Below are 16,269 nucleotides of genomic sequence, written 5' to 3'. Positions count from 1 at the left end.
CACACACTCTTTTTTCTCTCTCTCTTTCTCTCTTTCTCCCTCTCTCTCCCTCCCTCTCCTTTTTCCTCTCCCCACTCCCTCTTTTTCCTTTCTCTGTTTCCTCCTTTTTGTCTCTCCTTACCTCTCCATCTCTACCCTCCAAACCCCCTCTGCAAATCACCTTCCCTAGTCTTCCCTCATTCCCTACTAGCCTGGCCACCTAATCTTTCCCTCCCTGAGACAAAGCTAAAGAAAGATATTCGCGTGGTTTATCTTTTCTCCACAGCGGGGGAATCCAATCTAATTTTTCATTTTGAGCTTGAAACATATGGTACAGAGGAAAGGTCACAGGACCCTGAGGGGGTCAGTAGATGAAATCATTTGTAGTTTTGAGCAGCATTGTACAGGTCTCCTATGCTTTTCACCAGGGTGGTGTTCCAGGAAAAGAGTGCACAGTGAATTGGTGCAAAGCAAATCCATTTTGAAATTAAAAATAAAGGGTTGGGTTCTAGGCTGAATCATCAAGTCCACTGAAGCCTGCACTACAAGATTCCTGCCAAGCCTCCAAAACCGTGATTTTTGCACATCTAGTTTCCCTATAAGCTTGCCACCCTCCTGCGTGCTTTAGGTTTTTTTGGCTGAGAGAAATGTGCATGAGTCATAGGCTGACTGAAAGCTTGGGGATTGTGTGAGTGGGGGTGAAAAGAGCCTAGTTGGTCGGCGTCATTGTCGAAAATCAAATCATGGCTGAGTTTCCATATGTGTTCGTTTGCTATGACCCCAAAAAGAAGATGCTGGGGACGTGATTTTTCTCATTTTCCAAACCTTCACCTGAATTGCATGAGGCTAGGGTGTTCGTTCCGGCCAAGTGCTGTTTGCCGGAGCCTGCCTGGAGATCTCTCTTGTCTCGCAGTCACGACGGAAGGCAGTGGAACATCAGCTTCAGGCTCTTAGCAGCAAGAGCCTGCAGAAGCCCGAGGAGATTTGGGGTATGTCAAGCAAGGCAGAGGGGTGTAGGGGCTGAGGGCGTGTGAAGGTGGGGTGCACGGGCCAAGGGAGGGGCAGAGACAGAGTGCGGGGACCAAGGTGTCTGGGGGGAGGTGGAAGTGGGGCACAGGGTCTGAGGGAAGGTGGGGGAGTGGATGGGGGAGTGGAGGCAGGGTGCAGGGGCTGAGGGAGGAGCTGCTCCCTTTATTTAAGGTTCTTCCGGAGTTCCGTGTTTGCAGAGCAGTGAATGTGCCCTTCTCAGACCTTGGTGATAATTGAAATAGGTGAGGGAGAGGGCAGAAGCTGGAGAGAAAGCAAAAAGGAAAATGCATTTCCCTCACCACAGACTGGGGAATTTTGACTTGCACCACAGAACTGTTCTCAGGGTGGAAGGAAAAGCACCTCCAGTCACTCACCAAAAATGGGAACTGTCGTGGCAGTTGACATGGTGAAGTTAAAATGTTCCAGTCGCTTACTGTTATTCAGGGAATCAGGTGTTGGTTCTCAAAGACCTTTCACCATGCCACTTCTTGATTCTTTCAGTGTTTGAGTGATGCCTATGCACAACATGAAACCCTGAGAACCTAGCAAGTGGTTAGGAAGGTGTTCTCCAGCACAGGAGGGAGAAATGATCATTGACAAGCTATGGGTAGACCTTAAATTTACAGTTTTTCAAGGTAAGCAGCATGGTTTAGTGGAACTGGGAATTGAGAGATCTGGGTTCTATGCCACCATTTTCCTGCTGTATGACCTTGGGCAAATCACTTCACTTCTCTCTGCCTCCATTTCCTTATCTGTAAAATGGGAAGAACATTCTTCCCATAAATGTTCTTCCTCTGTGAGCACAGCATCCCTCACCCCCACCAGGCTCCCCCCTCTGGTGCTGATGGTTGAAAGGCTCTGCCAAGGAAAGTCCTTCCCTGGGCCCCAACCATGGGTCAGAACAGGACACGGGTCTGGGCCCAGGCCTCCCTTTCCCTTGGTCCAGTGGCAGGATTTCCTGTTGCTTTTAGATATGGAGCAGCAGCCCCTGACTCTTCTACGGCCCTGGATCTTCCTGACTTCTGGGCAAGGTGCAGATCATCTGGGAGCCACCTGAGGGACAGAAAATGTTTCTAATCTGATTATGTTGTATCTAGTCCAGCATTGGGCACATAGTACACACAGAACAAATATCAGTAGCATTTTCATCAGGTAGCTTTGGGCTTAGTTTGTCCCTTGGGGTTTTGTTTTGCTTTATGATAATTATGGTACTTCTTAAGTGCTTACTATGTGCCAAGCACTATTCTAAGCGCTAGAGCACTGTACCTGTTAAGCACTTACAATATGTGTCAAACACTTCTAAGTGCTGGGGTAGATATAAGTTAATTAGGTCAAACACAGGACCCTGTCCTGTATTGAACTCACAGTCTAAGTAAGAGAGAGAGGGTTTGCCCAGTCTCAGGCCTGCCCCTTCTAGGGCTGCAGTTTCCCCATTACCCATCTGTAGCATTGAGCTGCAACCGCTTTGGGTGGGCCTGGCCCTTCTTTCCAAACAAAGGAAGCATGAATCAAAGCAGGAGTCCAGTTACCCAAGCTAGAAAGATTCCCCAGTCTGTTGTCCCTGCTCCTTGAGAAACGCAACCAGCTCTTCTGAAGGAGAAACATATGAATCTGTCATAGGGGTTAATTTGGATAATCATTTTTTGATTCTGGGGGCTAGGACCTGAGAGTGGCTTACATAAACTTCAGAGCTCTGAGAATTGAAGGGTTGTCTCCTGGCTCAGTTGAAAAGACAAGGTGGGAGCAGTAGGATGAAGTGCGGGGAGTAGGACACAGGCATCCAACTCTTACTTGTTCATGGGTAACAATAAAGTCACTGCGGGTTCCGTAACACCAAGTTGACCTTCAAAATACTCCACTCTGATGCTATCTATGTAAAGGCATGAATGAATTTTTGTTCTGATATTTAGGGTCTTTTTTTAATCAGATTTATTGGAACTTCCTCTTCTAAACATCCTTGCGATTTGCCAAACAAGTTTATGGGATTTCAAAAGAAGCCTGGAGAGAGGGGAGCAATGAAGCACCCCTTCCACCCCTCACCCGTTTCCTTTGCCTCCCACCTCTGGCCTCTCCTGGATCTGGACTGGCTCTGGATTTTCAGTCATGTTCCCCAGCCTGGGTCCAGCCATTGAGCTGCCTCCCTAGTCGGCGCCCTGGGGTACCCAGCCCCTCCTCCCGGGAACTTTGGTGCGAAGTCTCAGGTTGCTGCTGGAGGGGTAGAAGGAGGTGGCAGAAGGAAGGAGTGCCAGCTTTCCCCTTTTCTGGACTTCAGCCTCTCTTCTCCAAGCTGAGTTCCTGAGGCTCTGACCAACTCTGGCTAACAGCCCAAGCCTAGAGGCCTCACAGATGGGAAATAGGGGCCCACGTTTGGCTTCCTTCACTCCCCACTCCCCTGACTCAATTCTACCAGCTCCCAGGTTTGGCCAAGCCCTGGCCCCTCCATGCTCCCCACCGCCATTACTATACCCTGCCCTCTGTGGCTCTGGCTATCAGGGAACCAGGATCCCACCTCTGGTGCTGCTGGGTGAAAGGCCCACCGAGGTAGGTCCTCCCCTGGGGCCCAACCATGGGCCAGAATGGAGGTTAGGCCTGGGCCCAGATCACCCTCTCCCCTGGTCCAGTGGCAGGATTTCCAGGTGCTTTTGGATCGAGTAGACTGTAAGTCCGTCAAAGGGCAGGGACTGTCTCTATCTGTTACTGATTTGTACATTCCAAGTGCTTAGTACAGTGCTCTGCACATAGTAAGCACTCAATAAATACTATTGAATGAATGAATATGGAACAACAGCCCAGCTGTGGTAAAGCCCTGCTTCTTCCTGATTTCCTGGCAAGGCGCAGTTAATGATAATTGGGGTACTTGTTGAGTGTTCACTGTGCCAAGTACTGTAGTAAGCACTAGGACAGGTACAATATAAGCAGATCAGATGCAGTCCTACATAAGGTTTACATCTAATGGAGAGGGAGAAACAGGTATCTTAACCTCATTTTACAGAGAAGGAAACTGAGGCACAGTGAAGTGATTGCCCAGTGTCACATCATAGCCACTGCAGGGGGTGGTGACTCTGAGCAGGAAACACAGGTCTGGATCTTGCCCCTCCTGTCATATCTAATAATAATAATAATAATAATGATGTTGGTATTTGTTAAGCGCTTACTATGTGCCGGGCACTGTTCTAAGCCCTGGGGTAGACATAGGGGAATCAGGTTGTCCCACATGGGGCTCACAGTCTTAATCCTCATTTTACAGATGAGGGAACTGAGGCACAGAGAAGTTAAGTGACTTGCCCACAGTCACACAGCCAACAAGTGGCAGAGCTGGGATTCGAACACATGAGCCCTGACTCCAAAGCCCATGCTCTTTCCACTGAGCCACGCTGCTTCTCCCAGAGATATCTGCATCTCTGAAAGAGGCCCAAGAGGAGGAACCCTCACCCCTCCAACACACACTCTCCTTGTGCCTTCCCCACCCCATCCCTGTTATCCTGTCCCAGTGCTACCCCTCAACCCCCTCCCCCCATTCCAGCCCCTGCCAGCTCACTCCCATCCAGCCCCTCCCCATTCTTCGTGCTGCCCTTTTCCCCCCAGAACAACCCCCCCACCCGAAAGCCTCAGCCAGGTGTGGCCCCTGTGGAACCCCGACTCCATCCCTTCATCCCCTGGCCCCACTTCCAACTTTTTGAACCATTTGGATTCCTTTCTAGCATTCCTTCTCTCTTTCTCCATCCCCATAATGATACTTGGGGACTTCAATAGTCACATAGATGTTCCTGATGACTCTTCCACTAACCGGGATTAGAACCCATGATCTGACTCCCAAGCCCGTGCTCTGTGTACTTTGCCATGCAGCTTCTCTATGAGCAAGGAGTCAGGAGTGGAAGCATCAAGTGCAAGGTACAAGTTAGAAAATACACCCGAAGGAGAGCAGCATGCTAAGTGGGGAGTAGCAGGTGAAGAGGGCCAGTATGTAAGATGAAGAAAACTGGTGGAGAGCCTTGAAGCTGATAGTAAAGAGTTTCTACTTAAAGCACAGAGGAGATGTGACTTTAGTAATGCTTTGAAGGTGGAGAGAGTGGTGTTCTGGTGTATATGGAGAGGGAGTTCCAGGATAGGGTGAATACGTGGGAAAGGGGTCAACGGCAAGATAAATGAGATCAGGGCACAGTGAGTAAGCTTAGCACTGGAGGAGTGGAGTGTGTGGGCTGGGCTGTAGTAGATTGGTGAGGTAGGATGGGCTGAGTTGATTAAGTGCTTTAAAGCCAAAGGTAAGGTATTTCTATTTCATGTGAAAGTGGATGGGCAGCCATTGGAGGTCCTTGAGGCCTGGAAGGCATGAACTGAATGTTTCTGTTAAGTGATTTTGTGCTGCAGAGTGAAGCGTGAGCCCTTGTGGGCAGGGATTATCTCTCTTTATTGCTGTATTGTACTTTCCAAGTGTTTAGTACAGTGCTCTGCACACAGTAAGCACTCAATAAATATGAATGAATGAGAGATGGGAGGCTGGGAGCTCAGTGAGGAGGCAGATTCAATAGTCCAGACAGAATAGGATAAGTGCTTGGATCAGCAAGGTATCAGTTTGAATGGAGAGGAAAAGGCATATTTTAGCAATTTGTGAAGGTAGAACAGACAGGATTGGGTGACAGATTGAATATGTGGATGGAATGAGACAGTCGAGGACAATGCCAAGGTTACAGGCCTATGAGGTAGGGAGGACAGTGGTGTTATCTTCAGTGATGAGAAAGACAGGGAGAGGACAGGGTTTGGGTGGGAAAATGAGGAGTTAAGTTTGGACATGTTTAATTTGAGGTGTTGGTGGGATATCCAAGTATATATGTCAGCCTCCTCCAGTCCTTGCCCCTAATGACCTGGCTACTTTATTGAAAAATTTGAAACTATCAGGCATATTATTCCTAAAATCTCTGCTGTTCCTCTCCAGTCCCTCCCTCCTCCTACCCCTTCTTCAGCTCTCTCTCCTTCCCAGCAGTATAGCAAGAGATCTCCCACCTTCTTTCAAAATCCATCCCCTCTACCTGCACATCTGGCCCCATCCTTTAGCATCTAATTGATTCACTTACCCCTTTCCTGACTGCCATCTTCAACTGTTCGCTCTCCAATGGATTCTTCCCCACTGCTTTCAAACATGGCTTTGTCTCCCCTAACCTAAAAAAAAAAAACCCCATCCCTTGATCCCATGGCTCCCTCCAATCATCACCTCAGCTCCCTCTTACCATTCCCCTCCCAACTCCTATATAGAGTTGTCTACACTCGCTATCCTCTCCTCCAGTTCTCTCCTTGATCCCCTCCAAACTGGTTTCCATCCCCTTCACTCTACAGAAACCACCCTCTGAAAGGTCACAAATGATCTCCTCCTTGCCAAATCCAACAGCCTCTTTTCCATCCTAATCCTCCTTTGATGCCTTTGATGCCTTTGACACTGTCTACCAGCCCCTTCTCCTGGAAACGTTATTCAACCTCAGCTTCACTGACTCTGTCCTTTTCTGGTTCTCCTCCTTTCTCTCTGGTCGCTCATTCTTAGTCTCTTTCATAGGTTCCTCCTCTGCCTCTCATCCCCTAACTGTGGGTGTCCCTTGAAGTTCAGTTGTGGGTCCCCTTCTATTCTCCATCTACACCCACTCCCTTAGAGAATTCAATTACTCTTATGGCTTTAACTGCGACCTCTACACAGATGTTTCCCAAATCTACATCTCTAGCCCTGATATCTCTTCCTTTCTGCAATCTCTCATTTCCTCCTGTCTTCAAGACAACTCTACTTGGATGCATTGCTGTCACCTCAAACTTAACATGTCCAAAGCGGCAGTATTCCTTATCTTCCCAAATAAAACCTGTCCTCCCACTGACTTTCCCATCACTAAAGACAGTACCACCATCCTTCTTGTCTCACAAGCCTGTAACTTTGACGTTATCCTTGACTCCTCTCTCTAATTCAACCCACATTTTCAATCCATTACTAAATCCTGTCAGTTCAATCTTCAAAACATTGCTAAAATCCATCCTTTTTTCTCCACCCAAACTACTACCACATTAATCCAAGCACTTACCCTATCCCACTTCAATTACTTTATCAGCCTCCTTGCAACCTCCCTGAATCCTGTCTCTCCCCTCTTCATTGACCTGAATAAGTACTTTATTGAGAAAATTGAAACCATCAGGAGTGAGGCCCTTAAAATCTTCCCTGTCCTCTCCAACTCTCCCATCTTTCCCAGCAGTGTCTCAAGAGGAGAGCTCCTCCCGTCTCTCAAAATCCACCTCCCTGCACCTGTGCCTCTGACCCCATTCCTTTTCATCTTATCAAAGAATTTTTCCCCTCCCTTCTTCCCTCTCTGACTGCTATTTTCAACTGTTCACTCTCCAGTGGCTTTTTCTCCATTGCTTTCAAACACGCTCGTGCCTTCTCTATACTAAAAAAAAATCCTCCCTTGACCCCACAGGCTCCCTCCAGTTATCACCCCAACTCCCTCCTACCATTCTTTTCCACCTTCCATAAGCAAATTGTCTACACCTACTTTCTCCAGTTCATCTCCTACAATTCCTCCTTGACCCATTCCAGTCTGGCTTCTGTCCCACTCACTCCACAGAAACTGCCCTCTCAAAGGTCATCATTCATCTCCTTCTTGCCAAATCCTATGGTCTCTACTCCATCCTAATCCTCCTCGACTTCTTAGCTCCCTTTGACACTGCTGACCACCCCCTTCTCCAGGAAACATTAACCACCTTTAGCTTCACTGACACTGTCCTCTCCTGGCTCTCCTCCTTTCTCTCCTTTCTCTCCTTTCTTGGTCTCTTTCACGGGCTCCTCCTCTGCCTCTCGCCTCCTATCTGTGAGTGTCCCTCAAGGTTCACTTCTGGGTCCCCTTCTATTCTCTATTTACACCCACTCCATTGGAGAACTCAATCGTTCCAAAGACCTCAACTACCAGCTCTACATGAACGATTCTCAAATCTGTGTCTCCAACCCCGACCTCTCTCCTCTGTAGTCTCGTATTTCCTCCTGCCTTCAGAACATCTCTACTTGAATGTCCCGCCAACACCTCAAACTTAACATGTTCAAAACATAACTCTTTATCTTCCCATCCAAACCCTGTCCTCCCCCTGACTTTCCCATCACTGTTGACAGCACGACCATCCTCTCTGTCTCACAAGCCCATAACCTTGGTAGTATCTTCGACTCATTCCCACTTATTGAATCTGTTGCCAAATCCTGTCATTTCAACCTTCACAGCCTTGCTGAAATCTGCCCTTTCCTTTCCACCCCAACTTCTACCATGTTAATCCAAGCAATTATCCTATCCCACCTTGATTACTGCATTTGCTTCCTTGTTGACCTCCCTGCCTCCTGTATCTTGCCACTTCAGTCCATACTTCATTCTGCCGCTCAGATCATTGTTCTACAAAAACACTTCTTCACTACTCAGAAGGCTCCAGTGGTTACCCATCCATCTTTGCATCAAACAGAAACACCTTACCATCAACTTGAAGGCACTCAATTACTTTTCCCCCTTCTACCTTACCTTGCTGATTTCCAACTACAGCCCAGCCCACCCACTCCCATCTTCTGATGCCAATGTACTCACTGTACCTCAAGCCTCAAGTTTGCCTATCTTGCCGGCGAACTCTCACCCACATCCTGTCTCTGACCTAAAATGCCCTCCCTCTTCATATCCAACAATCACTCTCCCCACCTTCAAAGCCTTATTAAAAGCACATTTTAATCAATCGTATTAAGTGCCTACTGTATGCAGAGCACCGTACTAGGCACTTGGGAGAGTACAGTACAACCATATGACAAGTTCCCTGCCTACAGCGAGCATATAGTCTAAAGTCCTCCAAGGGGCCTTCCCAAACTAAACCCTCATTTCCTCTTCTCCTACTCCCTTCTGCTTTACCCTTGTATTTGCACCTTTCATTCACCCCTCAGCCCCACTGAACTTATAATAATGATAGTATTTGTTAAGTGCTTACTATGTGCCAAGTACTGTTCTAAGCACAGTTCTTATGTACATATTTGTAATTTATTTATATTAATGTCTGTTTCCCCATCTAGACTAACTCACTGTGAGCAGGGAATGTATCTACCAACTCTGCTATACTGTGCTTAATACGCTGCTCGGCACACAGTAAATGCTGTGATTGATAAATGATTGATTGATTAATAGAGCTATTTCAAAGTGGATAGAGCCTAGTGGATAGAGTACGGTCCCAGGAGTCAGAGTCACCTGGATTTTAATCCCAGCACTGCCATCTGTCTGCTGTGTGACCTTGGGCAAGTTATTTAACTTCTCTGTGCCTCAGTAACTTCATCTGTAACATGGAGATTGACTGTGAGCCCCAAGTGGAACATGGACTGTGTCTGACCCGATTAACTTCTAGACTGTGAACCTGTTGTTGGGTAGGGATTGTCACTATCTGTTGCCAAATTATACTTTCCAAGTGCTTAGTATAGTGCTCTGCACACAGTAAGTGCTCAATACATATGATTGAATGAATGATTGATTAACTGGTATCTACCCTAGTGGTTAGTACAATGCCTGGCACATTCTAAGTACTTAACAAATACTGTAAAACAAAAATTAAAAAGTGATTTTCCTTTTTGAAAAGGTATTTATTAAATGTCTACTATGAGCCACTATAATAACAATGGTATTAGTTAAGTGCTTACTATGTGCCAAGTACTGTTCTAAGTGCTGGGGTGGGCACAAGGTAATCGGGTTGTCCCACCAGGGGCTCACAGTCTTAATCCCCATTTTACAGATAAGGTAACTGAGGCCCAGAGAAGTTAAGCAGCTTGCCCAAGGTCACCCAGCAGAAAAGTGACAGAGCCAGGATTAGAACCCAGGTCCTCTGAATCCCAAGCCTGGGATTTTTTCACTAAGCCACTCTGCTTCTCAGCTAAATTCTGGGATAGATATGAGATAATGAGATCAGACCCAACCCCATTCAGGGCTCACAACCTAGCAGGCAGTAGAGCATCTACCTTATTCCCATTTTATAGATGAGGAACTAAAACACAGAGAGGGTAAGCAACTTGCTCAGGAGAAAAGTGGAGGAGCCAGCACTTCAACCCCGGCCTCCAGACGCCCAGCCCCATGCTATTTCCACTAGGTCCCATTAGTCAAACTGACACGGATGGTTGCTTGGCCCCAGAGGCTTTCTGAAGTAGTTTGAGGGCCATTTTCAGAGAACGCAAAATGACCACACATACAATCTAAGCTCCCTACCCTGGGCCCGGAAATATCACTTCCCATTTGGCCACCAACTGACCTTTTCCCACCCTGTTCCCATCCTCTCTGGTGGTTCTGGAGAGAAGCCCAGCCCTAGAGAGCAAAGACTGTGGGATGAGGATATTTTGGAAGAAGAGAAATTCAGTGGGAAGGAGTTGACTTAATTTTTTCCAAAGTTTCTAGTGGGCCTGGGGGAGGGGTTTGTGTGGGGAACAAAGGGGAAACAAAGGTCCAGCCCCTTCTGCTGGCCTGATTTTTGTACCTGAGATGGGATGGTTGGTGCTTCTGAGAAGGAACCCTCCAGCTTCTACCCTGCCCCAGATGTCAGGGATCCAGCAGTCCACTAGTCTTGCTACTCCTGGAGACCTGGGATCTCCAGCTGGTTGTGTGCTGATCAAACCATGTGTGCAGAGTTGGCTTGCTCCCTGAGTTCCCTTGTTCATTTTATTGCTTGAATGGATAGTGGCCAATTAAAACAATCAGGGGAAATAGGCCTTTTGAATCCTACAGTTTCTGTTCCAGCGATATGGAACCGAGTGAAGTTGAAGGAGGACCAGTCATCAGCTGGGCCATGGGTGGGGCTGGATGAGTTTCTAAGAGCTGGGAAGTGCCTCTCTCCAATAGGCCACAAGCAGGGATGAGTGGAAAAATGACTTCTTACAACCTAGGCTGTGATAATGTTGCCAGTCTGACTTGGAGGGGAAAAAAGAAGAGGCAAAGGGGAAGGTCCTGACTCCTGGGGTCCCTCTGGGGTTGTTTGGTTCAGGTGTGTGGCTGCAGACTGGAATGAGTGGACTTTACATATTACTGGCAGAGATGCTGTAATTCTGGGGCTTTGGACAGCTCTGGGGCTGGGCGTGCCCAGAGAGTCCACCCTGAGTTCCCTCCAAAAGGAACTATGCTCCGCTCACCATGCTCTGCTCACCGTGCTGATTTCCTGAGGATCCCCTAGTGAAGCAAGAGGTAGGGAGGGGCAGGGTGTCCCCCTCCCCCCAAGAGTCTTCAGTGACTTGTGGGGAGGAGCATCAGCAGGAAGGTGAAGTCTGGCAGAGTCCTGGGGCCAGGTTCATAACATTCAGTCATGGTGAGGAGTTTCTATTTTCTGGAACTTGATGGATTCAGCTCACTAAGTTTTGAAGTAACAACAGGAGTTGTTCAATAGATCATGTTCATAAATCCTCCTGAAAAATCTCCCTTTCTGCAGTCAGGCTATTAAAATGGGTATCTAGTCTCTCTTTCGGACACAAGAAAGCTCAGGTGGCAGGTACTCTGCTTCCCCTTCACCTTAGCCTGAGGTCTTGGGGAGCAGCCACTAAAGTGCCTGCAGGAATCCAACTCTGAGAACAGGGCTGCCTAAGGCATGGCCTTGGTCTAACTGAGCTTTATCTAGGGTGCATGGCAGTTGCAGCACCAGCTGCCCTGCAGGATTTGGAGCCAGTCACCCCGGCGGTTGGGACTCCAGTGAGCTGAGCAGAGCAGAGCAATAGCAGAAGTCAGGATGGAGTGGTGCTGCAGTGACAGATGTCTTTGGTCCTGGAGGGAAAGGACCTGTTAAAGAATGGGGCCTGGGGCAATTGCCTCAACTGGCCCTACCCTAGGGATGGCCTAGCTGCTCTTGTCATTTTCCAGAAACAACTTAAGCGCACAAACCAACTGCAGCCGTCACACATTGCGGAAGGTTCTGGGCCATACTGATCCGGCTGCCATGGCTTCCATCCTCCTGAGCCCCGAAGGCAAGCAGATCTTTGCTTTGCTTGCCTTCCCTCTGCCTGCTTGGAGCCAGGCGCCTTGGCTAGACCCCAAGACCAGATGGGCTTGTGTCATCTCTGCTTCATAGCCATGACATCAGGGCCAAGGAGCTCCTGGGGCACACTTGACCAGCACAGCTGGAGGTCGCGAAGGGCATCAGGCTCAGAAAAGCTTTGGCTCAAACCCCCTCCCTTCCCCCCTTCCCCTTTAACCCTTCTGCTTTAACTTTTGCCAAAGTCAAATATCTGTAGCTCCTCAGCTTAGTTTACCATTTCTTCCCCATTTGTCAGGGTTAGTGGTTTGCATCTGTGTCACCCGCTGCCCGGATCATCTTCCTGCAGAAACGCTCTGGGCATGTCACCCTCCTCCTTAAAAACCTCCAGTGGTTGCCTATCAACCTCCACACGAAACAAAAACTCCCCCGCTGGGCTTCAAGGCTCTCCATCACCTTGCCCCCTCCTCCTTCACCTCCCTTCTCTCTTTCTACTGCCCATCCCACACCGATCTGCTCCTCTGCCGCTCACCTCCTCATCATCCCCCTTTCACGCCTATCCTGCCATCGACCTCTGGCCCACGTCCTACCACTATCCTGGAATGCCCTCCCTCCTCACCTCTACCAAACTAACTCTTTTCCCCTCTTCAAAGCCCTACTGAGAGCTAACCTCCTCCAAGAGGCCTTCCCAGACTGAGCTTCCCCTTTTCCCTCTGCTCTCTCTCTGCTCCCCCTCTGCTCCCCCTCCACCCTTTGCTCCTTCCCCCTTCCCCCTTCACCTCCCCTCAGCTAAGTCCCCTTTCACTCTGCTCCTCCCCCTCTCCCTTCCCCTCCCCTCAGCACTGTGCTCATTTGTATGTATTTTTATTACCCTATTTATTTTGTTAATGAGGTGTACATCCCCTTGATTCTATTTATCGTGATTATGTTGTCTTGTTTTTGTCTGTCTCCCCCGATTAGACTGTGAGCCCGTCATTGGGCAGGGATTGTCTCTATCTGTTGCCGAATTGTACATTCCAAGTGCTTAGTACAGTGCTCTGCACATAGTAAGCACTTAATAAATACTATTGAATGAATGAATGAATGAATGAGAGCAGCCAATGGCCAAGCCCTGAAGCAGCCCATTTCCAGGACTTAGGGGCATATTTTCATTTTATAGGCTAAAATCGAACTTGTCAACTGACTAATTTCTCTATAGAGCAGTATAATTTCATTCAAAGCTTGAACGTGAGAGCCTGTCCTGATTTGCATGACTTTTCCCTGCTTTGGCCTCCCCTATCCTCCCCTTCCCCCTTCCTTCCCTCCCTTCCTTCCTTTCTCCACTCTCCTTTTCTTTCCTTCCCTTGCTCCCCACCCACTTTCTCTCTTTTTTCCTCTCCTTTCTCTCCCTCTTCCCCACCTCCTCTCTCCCTTTCCCCCACCTCCTTTCCCTCTCTCCCTATCCTTACCTTCACCCCTCACATCCCCACCTCATCTTATAATGCCGAGGTTGTGAGTTCGTTCCTCACCTGGAGCACAGAAAAATCATTTAGAGAAGCAGCGTGGCTCAGTTGAAAGAGCCCGGACTTGGGAGTCAGAGGTCATGGGTTCGAATCCCAGCTCTGCCACTTGGCAGCCGTGTGACTGTAGGCAAGTCTTTTAATTTCTCTGTGCCTCAGTTCTCTCATCTGTAAAATGGGGATTAACTGTGAGCCTCACGTAGGACAACCTGATTACCCTGTATCTCCCCCAGCACTTAGAACAGTGCTCTGCACATAGTAAGCACTTAACAAATGCCAACATTATTATCTCTCCCCTCCCTTTTCCCTCTTCCCCTAAAGCTAGCAATAAATCCTGGGTGACTAAGTAGGTGAAACTTGCTTACCTGGTATACATGAGCAGCATGGCACAGTGGATAGAGCACAGGCCTGAGAATCAGAAGGTCATACGTTCTAATCCTGGCTCCCCCACTTGTCTGCTATGTGACTTAGGGCAAGTCACTTCACTTCTTCAGACTTCTGTTACCTCAACTGTAAAATGGGGATTGAGACTGTGAGCCCCACACAATAGTAATTATTATTATTATATAGTAATTATTACATAGTAATAGACTGTTCCTAACCTGATTTGCTGATATCTTCCCCAGTGCCTGGCACATAGTAAGTGCTTAACAAATACCTATATTATTATTATTGTTTTTATATGACATGAGAGGAGATCTTGTACATATGAAAAAAAGCTTTGGGACATCAGAGGGAGAGGGGTCAGGGAGAAGAGGGCTGGCAAAACTTTTGCTAGCAGCTTCCCCCGACCCTCTGATTCTCACTGTCTCTGTCTCTTCATGCTACTCCTCAACTCCCACTGTCCAGGTGGTCATATAGAGGTCCCTTTCTCTTTGCCAGACCCACTATCATGCTCTGCTAGGCTTCCTAAGTCATGGCTTTGCTTGCTCTGAGCCAGCCTCTCTGGCTCCTCCTGGGTAATGAAAGGCAGACCAAGTCATTGGTAGATAGCAACCATCTGGCAATCCTCTTCTGGTGGTGGAGACCCAGATGCCCACTCTAGAGCCATGGGACTTAGGACCACAGCACTGTGGTGAAGACCAACTTCCCCTGATCAGACCAGACCAGATGATGACTAATGGAAATGGCCTCTGGAAATGGAAATTCCCCTGTAGACCATAAGGTCTTTTTGGGCAGAGATCATGTCTACCATCACTGTGGAGTTGTATTTTTCCAAGCCCTTAATTCAGTGCTCTGTAGTAGCTGTAGTTTGTATTTATTAATGCCTGTCTTCCCCTGTAGACGCTAAGCTTGCTGTGAGCAGGGAAAGTGTCTACCAACTCTGTTGAATTCATTCATTCAATCATATTTATTGAGTACTTACTGTGTTCAGAATACTGTACTAAGCACTTGAGGAAATACAACAATGAACAGTGACATTCCCTGCCCACAATGAGCTTACAGTCTAGAGCAGGGGAGATGGACATCCAATACAATTACAAATACGTACGTAAGTGCTGTGGGGTTTGGGGGGGAAGACCAAAGGGAACAAGTCAGGGTGATGCAGAAGGGAGTGGGAAATGATTGCCTGGTATTCTCCCAAGCCCTTAGTACAGTGCTCTGCACTCAGAAAGCGCTCAATAAATACCATTTAATGATTGCTCTGTACACAGCAAGCACTCAGTAGATACCATTGATTGACTGAGGCATCAAGCTTCTAAAATTAGGCCTGAGGAGAACTTGCTAACCAGGAAACAAAATGGTGTTTTCAGGGCTTCAATTCATAGCCCCTCCATCCCTTCTGCCACTACCTTACCTCGAGGGTCTCTCTAGGGGAGCAGGTTCACATTGCATTCTCAGCCAAATCGCATTTCCCTTGTGTAAGGTTCTGCCTTCCTACCGAGAGTTGGTGCTGAAGATTCCTGGATTTAAGGCTAAGGACATATTTCAGTAGTCAGGACATTCTTTGACTCCCTGTTCTTTATCGTTCTTGCCTTTCTTCTCAGGGCTGCTGAGAGGCGGTGTGTGGCAAACAAGTAACTTGGCAAGTGGGCTGTTTATATATTTTTGTCTTCACATCGTGAGAGCATCTGGACCCACTACTGAGTAATGGATGCTATGTCTGGGTGGAGTGGTTTCCTCTGATTCTTGAAAGTCTATCCATGATGATTGTGGTGTGAGTCCACTGGGAAGCTAGCTAGGTTTGGATGTTTGCCACCTGGAACTTCTTTGTTCTTCTGTGCCTTGGGTGTCAAGGGAGGGAGGTTGTTGGGGGCGGTGGGCAGAGAAAAGTGGGGAGAGTCAAATCGCTCAATTTTAGTTTAAGCCATAGAAGTGGATGACAACTTCCTGCCAGTGTGTGTGTGGGGCTGGGGGTTGGAGGGAGGAGGGGAGGAGAGTGGGGGAGGGTGTCTCACTCCTGAGACAGTGAGTATGACCAAGCTCCCTGACTCAGACAGAGCAAGACTCCTCTGCTCTACCAGCCCTGGACTTTCCTTCTTGAATCCCGGGCTCCCTCACCAGTGTCAGTTCTCAGGTGAGTTTTCTTTCTTTTGTAAATGCAGCAGAGTTTGTGTGCTTGTCCCCTGGGGCTTAGCTGACCTGTCACATGGGGTCATCCGCTGAGTTAGGAGGGACTGGAGAGGCTGCCCTATGAAGAAGAGCCAACAGGAAAAGGTTGGGGGTAGGGTAGGGGGAGCTGAGGGAGTCCTAGAAATGCCATTTGAAGAGAAGGCAGGGATGTGAAGCTTAGGAGCAAGCAGCTTTTGTTTGCAGGGAGGTGGAAAGAATGTGTAGCAGCCCA

General features: G+C 48.2%; 1 protein-coding gene across 1 annotated transcript in view; it reads left to right on the top strand.

Moving 5' to 3' along the window:
- Positions 1-666: 666 nt before the first annotated feature.
- GPR68 (G protein-coupled receptor 68) overlaps positions 667-16,269 on the top strand; it is a 41,195-nt gene continuing 25,592 nt past the window's right edge. The window contains exon 1 of the mRNA XM_007660511.3: positions 667-968. The gene's annotated coding sequence lies outside the window, so the exon portion shown is untranslated. The remainder of the gene's footprint in view (positions 969-16,269) is intronic.

The sequence above is a fragment of the Ornithorhynchus anatinus genome, chromosome 1 (genome assembly GCF_004115215.2).
Source record: "Ornithorhynchus anatinus isolate Pmale09 chromosome 1, mOrnAna1.pri.v4, whole genome shotgun sequence".
Classification (NCBI taxonomy): domain Eukaryota; kingdom Metazoa; phylum Chordata; class Mammalia; order Monotremata; family Ornithorhynchidae; genus Ornithorhynchus; species Ornithorhynchus anatinus.
The sequence above is the reverse complement of the archived record's forward strand: the minus strand, read 5'-3'. Positions and strand labels throughout refer to the sequence as shown.